Source organism: Heterodontus francisci, chromosome X (assembly GCF_036365525.1).
Source record: "Heterodontus francisci isolate sHetFra1 chromosome X, sHetFra1.hap1, whole genome shotgun sequence".
In the NCBI taxonomy this organism is placed as follows: domain Eukaryota; kingdom Metazoa; phylum Chordata; class Chondrichthyes; order Heterodontiformes; family Heterodontidae; genus Heterodontus; species Heterodontus francisci.
The window spans coordinates 3539633-3549654 of NC_090421.1; positions in this window are offsets into that span (position 1 = coordinate 3539633).

Below are 10022 nucleotides of genomic sequence, written 5' to 3' on the forward strand. Positions count from 1 at the left end.
TCAAAGGTCATCGAGTCTCGCGCGATGTCATCTATCTCCTTAGACAAATACAGCAAAGTCATTTAAAAAGAAGTTTGGCAAAAAAAAATTGGGCTTCTCGTCATCCCTATTTGTCTTAGTTTTCATTCTTATTATTACCATGGTCGAAGTTTGATGGCCTTACTTGAGGAAGGATGTCAAGGAGACAGGACAGATGGCAGGAAGAGACTGGAGTAACTGGGGCATTTTTCATTAGAAGAAACAGGATTAAGAGGAGATCTGATAGCGGTGTTCAAAATTCTGAGAGGTTCCGATAAAGCAAATCCAATCCCTATTCAGTGACCCCCACCACCATTATGCGAATGTCAATGAGGCTTAGGCCTCACAGCTGCCATTCAAACATAGCATAACCATTTGGGTGAGATACTGGCCTGTTGGTGCCTGTGAAACTATTCCACAAAAAGAGTTAGGACTGAAAGGAGGAGACTGGAAAAATAAACAACAGTAACTTGCATCAATATAGTGCCTTTAATGTCATAAAACATCCCAAGGCGCTCTAAAGGCATTGTCAGACAAATTTTGATACCAAGCCACATAAGGAAATGACAGGTGACCAAAAGCACAGTCAAAGAGGTAGGTTTTAAGGGTTATCTTGAAGAAGAGAGAGGTAGATAATTCAAATTATAAAAACGGCAACAAAGAATTAATATGCTATGGAAGACCATAAAAATATTTTTGTATGTAAACCTTATGCATGAGCTTCATATATATATAATCTAATTATACTGAAGTAATATAAAGGCATGCTGAATGCATTTATCATACTTAACATATTTATTGAAGAACATTTATTCTATATATCATCCTATCTTTTTACTGTAATTTGTTACACAATAAAGATTATCAATTTTTAAAACATTAGCACAACCAAAAAATTGTGATAGTCCTAATTGAAAATCCTTATTTTATTCCCTCCCTATTTCAAGTAGATTTTTCATTTGATTCCTTTGGGTGCAGTTGATCTCAGATTGGTGCAGTGTCCATTTAGAACTGGCAGTATCTTTGGCTGTGCTATCAAATGCAGCAGCGAGCTTTGCCTATGTTCCACTCCCAATAGTTATATTTTAAATGTATTAAAAGTTGGGGCCCCTACACAGGTGTAGGATGGTGCCCGTCTAAGAGCGAAGTCCAAAGTACGGAAAGTCCTCATCAGAGAACTCCTCTTTGCTGACGATGCTGCTTTAACATCTCACACTGAAGAGTGCCTGCAGAGTCTCATCGACAGGTTTGCGGCTGCCTGCAATGAATTTGGCCTAACCATCAGCCTCAAGAAAACGAACATCATGGGGCAGGACGTCAGAAATGCTCCATCCATCAATATTGGCGACCACGCTCTGGAAGTGGTTCAAGAGTTCACCTACCTAGGCTCAACTATCACCAGTAACCTGTCTCTCGATGCAGAAATCAACAAGCGCATGGGAAAGGCTTCCACTGCTATGTCCAGACTGGCCAAGAGAGTGTGGGAAAATGGCGCACTGACACGGAACACAAAGGTCCGAGTGTATCAAGCCTGTGTCCTCAGTACCTTGCTCTATGGCAGCGAGGCCTGGACAACGTATGTCAGCCAAGAGCGACGTTTCAATTCATTCCATCTTCGCTGCCTCCAGAGAATACTTGGCATCAGGTGGCAGGACCGTATCTCCAACACAGAAGTCCTCGAGGCGGCCAACATCCCCAGCTTATACACCCTACTGAGCCAGCGGCGCTTGAGATGGCTTGGCCATGTGAGCCGCATGGAAGATGGCAGGATCCCCAAAGACACATTGTACAGCGAGCTCGCCACTGGTATCAGACCCACCGGCCGTCCATGTCTCCGCTTTAAAGACGTCTGCAAACGCGACATGAAGTCCTGTGACACTGATCACAAGTCGTGGGAGTCAGTTGCCAGCGTTCGCCAGAGCTGGCGGGCAGCCATAAAGGTGGGGCTAAAGTGTGGCGAGTCGAAGAGACTTAGCAGTTGGCAGGAAAAAAGACAGAGGCGCAAGGGGAGAGCCAACTGTGCAACAGCCCCGACAAACAAATTTCTCTGCAGCACCTGTGGAAGAGCCTGTCACTCCAGAATTGGCCTTTATAGCCACTCCAGGCGCTGCTTCACAAACCACTGACCACCTCCAGGCGCGTATCCATTGTCTCTCGAGATAAGGAGGCCCAAAAGAAAAAAGAAGAATTAAAAGTGTAGCGGCAGGGGGAGCGTCCGCACTCTCAGTACATTTAAATTAGCCCAGTGTAAGGCAATGAAGTGTCCAACTGGTGTAACCTGATTTGACTCCAGGCTGAAGGATCTCATACTGCTCCCCTCTCGAGTCAGGTCTGTGGTCATACTGTAACTTTAGCATTGCTGTGACACACACACAAAAGTTGCAGTCGAAGTACACCCTTTAGATCTTGCTGCAAGGACCAGGGCTGTGTCTAGTTGCACTGACTGCCAGTTATTGCAGAAATAAAACAAGGTGACTGTCTCATTATTAGCCATGGGTATAAGTTGGGCTTCACTTATGTGCCACAAATTACCCACTTGCCTTCTTCAAAGTAGCAACTCACCAAGGCTCCTTCGACACAAATTTTCAGATCCTCTCTGACCACAGGAGAGGTAGCAGAGGATTGGAGGACAGCGAATGTGGTACCATTATTGAAGAAGGGTAGCAGGGATAAACCAGGTAATTACAGGTCGGTGAGTCTAACATCAGTGGTAGGGAAATTATTGGAAAAAATTCTGAGAGACAGGATTAATCTCCACTTGGAGAGGCAGGGCTTAATTAGGGATAGTCAGCATGGCTTTGTCAGGGGGAGATCGTGTCTAACAAATTTGATTGAATTTTTCGAGGCGGTGACTAGAGGTGTAGATGTGGGTAAAGCAGTTGATATAGTCTACATGGACTTCAGTAAGGCTTTTGATAAGATCCCGCATGAGAGATTGATTAAGAAAGTAAAAGCCCGTGGGATCCAGGGTAATTTGGCAAATTGGATTCAAAATTGGCTTAGTGGCAAGAGGCAGAGATGGTCGAGGGCTATTTTTGTGAATGGAGGCCTGTGACCAGTGGGGTACCGCAGGGACTGGTGCGGGGACCCTTATTGTTTGTAGTGTACATTAATGAATTAGACGTGAATGTGGGAGGTGTGATCAGTAAGTTCGCAGACGCCACGAAAATTGGTGGTGTCATAAATAGTGAGGAGGAAAGCTTTAGATTACAGGACCCCTGTGTCTGCGTGGGTTTTCTCCGGGTGCTCCGGTTTCCTCCCACAAGCCAAAAGACTTGCAGGTTGATAGGTAAATTGTCACTAGTATAGGTAGGTGGTAGGGAAATTTAGGGACAGGTGGGGATGTTTGGTAGGAATAGGGGATTAGTGTAGGATTAGTATAAATGGGTGGTTGATGTTTGGCACAGACTCGGTGGGCCGAAGGGCCTGTTTCAGTGCTGTATCTCTAATCTAAAGGACGATATAGATGGGCGGAGCAGTGGTAAATGGAGTTTAATCCTGAGAAGTGTGAGGTGATGCACTTTGGAAGGTCTAACAAGGCAATAGAATATACAATGGATGGTAGGACCCTAGGGAGTACAGACGGTCAGAGGGACCTTGGGGTGCTTGTCCATAGATCACTGAAGGCAGCAGCACAGGTAGATAAGGTGGTTAAGAAGGCATATGGGATACTTGCCTTTATTAGCCGAGGCATAGAATATAAGAGCAGAGAGGTTATAATGGAGCTGCATAAAACACTGGTTAGGCCACAGCTGGAGTACTGTGTACAGTTCTGGTCACCACATTATTGGAAGTATGTGATTGCACTGGAGAGGGTGCAGAGGAGATTCACCAGGATGTTGCCTGGGTGGAGCATTTCAGTTATGAAGAGAGACTGGATAGGCTGGGGTTGTTTTCCTTGGAGCGGAGAAGGCTGAGGGGGGACCTGATTGAGGTGTACAAAATTATGAGGGGCATTGATAGGATAGATAGGAAGAAACTTTTTCCCTTAGCGGAGAGGTCAATAACTAGGGGGCATAGATTTAAGCTAAGGGGCAGGAGGTTTAGAGGGGAGTTGAGGAAAACTTTTTCACCCAGAGGGTGGTTGGAATCTGGAACGCACTGTCTGAAGAGGTGGTAGAGGCAGGAACACTCATGACATTCAAGAAGTATTTAGATGAACACTTGAAACGCCGTAACATACAAGGCTACGGGCCAAGTGCGGGGAAATGGGATTAGATTGGACGGGTGCTTGATGGTTGGCGCAGGCGCATTGGGCCAAAGGGCCTGTTTCTGTGCTGTAAAACGCTGTGACTATGACTCTGACAGCATCTTCCAAACCCACGACCTCTACCACCTAGAAGGAGAAGAACAGCAAATGCATGGGAACAACACCACCTGCAAGTTCCCCTCCAAGCCACACACCATCCTGGCTTGGAACTATATTGCCGTTCCTTCACTGTCGCTGGGTCAAAATCCTGGAACTCCCTTCCTAACAGCACTGTAGGTATACCTACACCCCAAGGACTGCAGCAGTTCGAGAAGGCAGCTCACCACCACCTTTTCAAGGGCAATTAGGGATGGGCAATAAATGCTGGGCTAGCCAGCGACATCCATATCCCCCAAAATGAATTTTTAAAAAGCACCATCATGAAAACATGGTTAGAAAAATGTGCTTGGCTGCATTATTTTCTCATGATTTTGATATCAGTGCTTGTTTTTTAATTCATCAAACTGAGAAAAGCCAATGGTAAGGAATGGGTCCAGTGACAGTGACAGTTACAGATGCTGCCAGACCTGCTGAGTGAATCCAGCATTTCTTGTTTTTGTGACAGTTCAGGACTCCCAGGTCACATATAGCATAGATTAGATGTACAGTACAGATAGCTGTACTCATTAAGTTATCTTAATCCAGTATTGCAGCCTTGTGACAACTGTTGCCCACACAAGACATCTTTATGGCTCCTCTGAGTGAGAGTGACAATCCAGTATCAGTGTGTGTGTATGTCATAGACTCAGGACAGGAGTAGCCTCAGTTGTGAAGCCAATCAAACCTTACTGACACTTGCTCCTATGCTGACGTTAAGAACTGTCACATGGATGAGGCATTGGAGGGCTGCTAGTCCCATGGAACTAGACCTTCAGGTGAGGAGATGTTGGGGAAAAAGTAAACAGAACATTAAAATAACAATAATATAAAAGCAAAATACTGCGGATGCTGGAAATCTGAAATAAAAACAAGAAATGCTGGAATCACTCAGCAGGTCTGGCAGCATCTGTGGAAAGAGAAGCAGAGTTAACGTTTCGGGTCAGTGACCCTTCTTCGGAACTCTTTTTTGCTGTTCCTCGAGCTTGCGTTGATGTTCACTGGAACACTGCAGCAATCCCAGGACAGAGATGTGAGCATGAGAGCAGGGGGGAGTGTTGAAATGGCAAGCAACCGGAAGCTCAGGGTCCTGCTTGCGGACTGAGCGGAGATGTTCTGCAAAGCGGTCACCCAGTCTGCGCTTGGTCTCCCCAATGTAGAGGAGACCACACTGTGAGCAGCGAATACAGTATACTACATTGAAAGAAGTACAAGTAAATCGCTGCTTCACCTGAAAGGAGTGTTTGGGGCCTGGGATATAATAATCACTGTTAGCAATTACTCAATTTTTTACAAGTCTAGTTATCAAAATATTAACTAGGAAGCACGCTTTCAGACAAGCCCTGCCAGAAAGAGTAGTACCTACTTTTCCATGCAAGTGTTGGTAAATAGGATGGTTGCCTACTTTTGCCACTCCTGTTCTCTAGCATATACCAATGAGGAGGGGTGAGCCTGTTTGTTTCTACTTTCAAGCCAATGACATTTTGAATTGATTACATCGAATATGGGCTGCAGAATTTCCACAGCTGCAAATATCCAGCTGAGACCAGTTAACTCAGCTTTCTGTTGCGGGGGGTCAAACATGGCATTTTCCTGGCCTGTATGACTCAGTATAGTGCATCAGATAGTGCATTTACCCACTTAGCCTCCTGATGTTCAGTTCACTCTGATTCAGCACACAGAGTGGAAAAGTGTTGTTAGTGTTTAATGTGTCAGTGGGGGTGTGAGGTTAAAGCTAAGGCTGCTGCTCTGACTGCACATATTCATGCTCTGACTCCTGGTGATGAGTATTCATTGTACTTATCCAGAAGGACAAGACTCATCAAGATAACAAACCTCAACATTGTGAAAGATGTGCTATGCTCTGATTGTGAGGCCCTTTTTATACAACCGCTTATTATAAATCAACCTTTTATGTGAATTAATGTTTCCTATTCACCTAATAACTTTAATCATTGATCAATATTTACTCTACACCTTCCAGATACTGCATGAAAACAGATATACTAAATCACATGGATGGTGTGAAGCTAAAATCTGGATCCAGGATCCTCTAAAAATCTACAGGGACCATGATTAGCAGAATTAGACCACCAGCTTAACAGTGTCCAGCTACTAAGTGGTAAGGACAGAAAACATATTAGAGTTTGGGTCAGGAAGAGAAACAGTAGGCTGAGGATATTCAGAATGGATGGGAGGTGACAAGAGGCCAGGTTGAGGGTGCATTTGAGGTCAGGCATTTGCATGAAGCCTGTAGGGGTAAGTTGCTGGAGCAATGAGTATGTTTGTGATTTTCAGGGTTATATAGCGGGGAACTGTTATGGCAGCTATATTCCACAGAACATTCTTTGGGTAAAATATGATTGATTAACTCACAGAGACCAACCAATCAGAAATGACATTAGAGAAATGGTTCTGTGATCTGAATGATCCCTGGTTCTGGAATCTGATCGGTTGAAGAGACAAGTTGAAGTCTTTGTGATATGATTGGTTGAGGTTCTGATTGGCTAAGGAGAGCACAGTATTCATACAGATGTACACACCACTTTTAATAATATAGCTAGTTATCCCCAAGTAAATAGCTTCAGTTTTACCCTCCATGTGGAAGCAACTTCAGCTACATCGAACAACAAATTAAAAAAACTACGATTCATGCTTCCTTCCATTCTTTTTCTATTAACAGTAAAGAAAGAAAGAACAAACTTTCATTTATATAGCACCTTTCACAACCTCAGGATGTCCCAAAGCACTTTACAGCCAAGGAAGTAGTTTTGAAGAGTAGTCACTGTCATAATATGGGAAAAGAGGCAACCAATTTGTACACAGCAAGCTCCCACAAACAGCAATGTGATAATGACCATATAATCTGTTTTAGTGATGTTGATTGAAGGATAAATATTGACCCCAGGACACCAGGGAGAACTCCCCTTCGCTTTTCTTCAAGATATTACCATGAGATCTTTTCCGCCCACCTGCGAGGGCAGACGGGGCCTTGGTTTAATGTCTCACCCAAAATACGGCACTTCTGACATGCAGAACTCTCTGAGTATTCTACGTTTCAAGTGTAAGATGGCTGGAAATTAAAATATTTTAATTTGTGTCACACTGCCGGGATCAGAAAGTAGGAAACTAGCAGTCTTGGATAAGGATTGGAATTTTGTTTGTATCACTAAGATATTATTAAAGTTTGAAATAATGACTTTTCTGCAGCTCTCTTTTTCTGATGGTGCTGTGGATATTTGAATGGATTTGGCAGCTATAACATAGTCACTTTCACCGAAGCCTTATCACCTGGTACTACACCAATCTTGATAGCTGCTGAAAATGTTGTTACATTGGGGAAAGTCCAGTTCTGTCATGCTTGTGTTTCAGAATAACAGTGATAGTGTTGATCAAGGACTGTATTAACTTAGAATGGGCTGTAATTTATATTTTCTGCCCCAAACTTTCAGAAGGAGTTTTCATTTTTGGTGCTATTATTAGGAGGCGAATGGAACAAGTCAAAGAAAACAGAGTGGGGTGAAGAAGTAGGGTGAACCAATGTAAAGTTAAAAGGCAAGCTTCATTAAAGGGGTACTTTTGTTAAAGTTTTGTTCTCATCAAGGTGAAGGATATCAGTGCTGAAGAATGGCATCCTTTCCATTTCAGGCACCCAGTGCCAGCATCAAGACCTCCCAGCTCAGGCATAGCATAACCAGCTGCAGAGTTCAGTTCCCTCTACATTGCCCCAATGATATACCTCAACCCCAACCTCAGGGAGCACCACTACTGCATCAGTGGGACATTTCTTCCCACAATTCCCACACCATCATCCTGTGACCTCTCTGAGTGAGATTGCCAAATTAGGGGCAACTTTTTGCTGCAGGCCCTACACCCAGAAGGAACTGGGTTGAGACTGCCCAACTCAATTCAAATGGGACCCTTACAGCCCAGTCTGGATTTGAACCAAGCCCTAGCAGTGAAAAGTCCATGTCTAATCCACTATAACACCCAGTTCCCCTGTGGAGGATTACCTACAAAGTTATTTCACCCTTTTGTGGATTCCACATCATTTTGGGCTTTATTAATAGGGGCATAGAGTACAAGAGCAAGGAAGTTATGTTGAACTTGTATAAGACTCTAGTTCAGCCTCAGCTGGAGTATCGCATCCAGTTTTGGGCACCACACTTTAGAGGAAAGACATGAGGGCACTGGAGAGAGTACAGAAAAGATTCATGTGAATGGTTCCAGGGATGAGGAATTTCAGTTATGAAGATAGATTGGAGAAGTTAAGACTGATTTTTTGGAGAAGAGAACGCTGAGAGGTGATTTGATAGAGGTATTCAAAATCATGAAGGGTCTGGACAGAGTAGATAGCGAGAAACTGTTCCCACTCGTGAAAGGATCGAAAACAAGAGGGCACAGATTTATAGTATTTGGTAAGAGAAGAAAAAGTGACATTAGGAAAAACTTTTTCACGCAGCGAGTGGTTTAGGCCTGGAATGCGCTGCCTGAGAACGTGGTGAAGGCAGGTTCAAATAAAGCATTCAAAAGGGAATGAAAAGGAAGAATGTGCAGGGTTACGGGGAGAAGGCGGGGGAATGGAAATGAGGGAATTGCTCTTTCAGAGAGCCAGTATGGACACGATGGGCCGAATGGCCTCCTTCTGCACTGTAATGATTCTGTGAAACAGGTTCCTGTCTTTGCCATGAACTCATCAGTTGAAAGGCTGCCCCTCAGGGCTGGAGTACTGTGTACAGTACTGATCTCCTTATTCAAGGAAGGATGTAAATGTGTTGGAGGCAGTTCAGAGAAGGTTTACTCAACTAATACATTGAAAGGGCGGGTTGTCTTATGAGGAAAGATTGGACAGGCTAGGTTTGTATCCGCTGGAGTTTAGAAGAGTTAGAGGCGACTTGATTGAAACATATAAAATCCTGAGGGGTCTTGACAGGGTGAATATGGAAAGGATGTTTCCTCTTGTGGGAGAATCTAGAAGTAGGGGTCACCCATTTAAGACAGAGATGAGGAGAAATTTTTTCTCTCAGAGGGTCGTGAGTCTTGGGAATTCTCTTCCTCAGAAGGCAGTGGAAGCAGAGTCTTTGAATATTTTTAAGGCAGAGGTAGATAGATTCTTGATAAGCAAGGGGGTGAAAGGTTATCAGGGGTAGGCGGGAATATGGAGTCGAGGTCACAATCGGATCAGCCATGAACTTAATGAATGGCGGAGCAGGCTCAAGAGGCCGAGTGGCCTACTCCTGCTCCTAATTTGTATGTTCGTAAAATAGATTTCAATCCCAGCGCAAGGAATGAAGGGGCTTTCCACTACTTCTGGGAGGAATCCCCACTAGAACTGGCAACCCCAATGATCGTTTTCCATATGTAAATTTAGACAGTAAATATTCAACAGTGAAGGCAGGAGCAACACAGCTAAGCCCAACTTCCATATCCGTACAAGCACATTTTGCAGTAGTTGTCACTGTTTAGTGATCAGCAGTGACTCAGGTAGTGAATGAGTGATATGGATCTAGCACACATACGTATATCAGGTATTTTAATCATCGGATTAACACCTGACAAGTTAACCTCGGATGATTTACAAAAGCACACTATAATTAAAGCTGGATTAATCACAGTGCCAAATGATAAAGCAATTTCTTTAAATTGTTAACTACTAGAA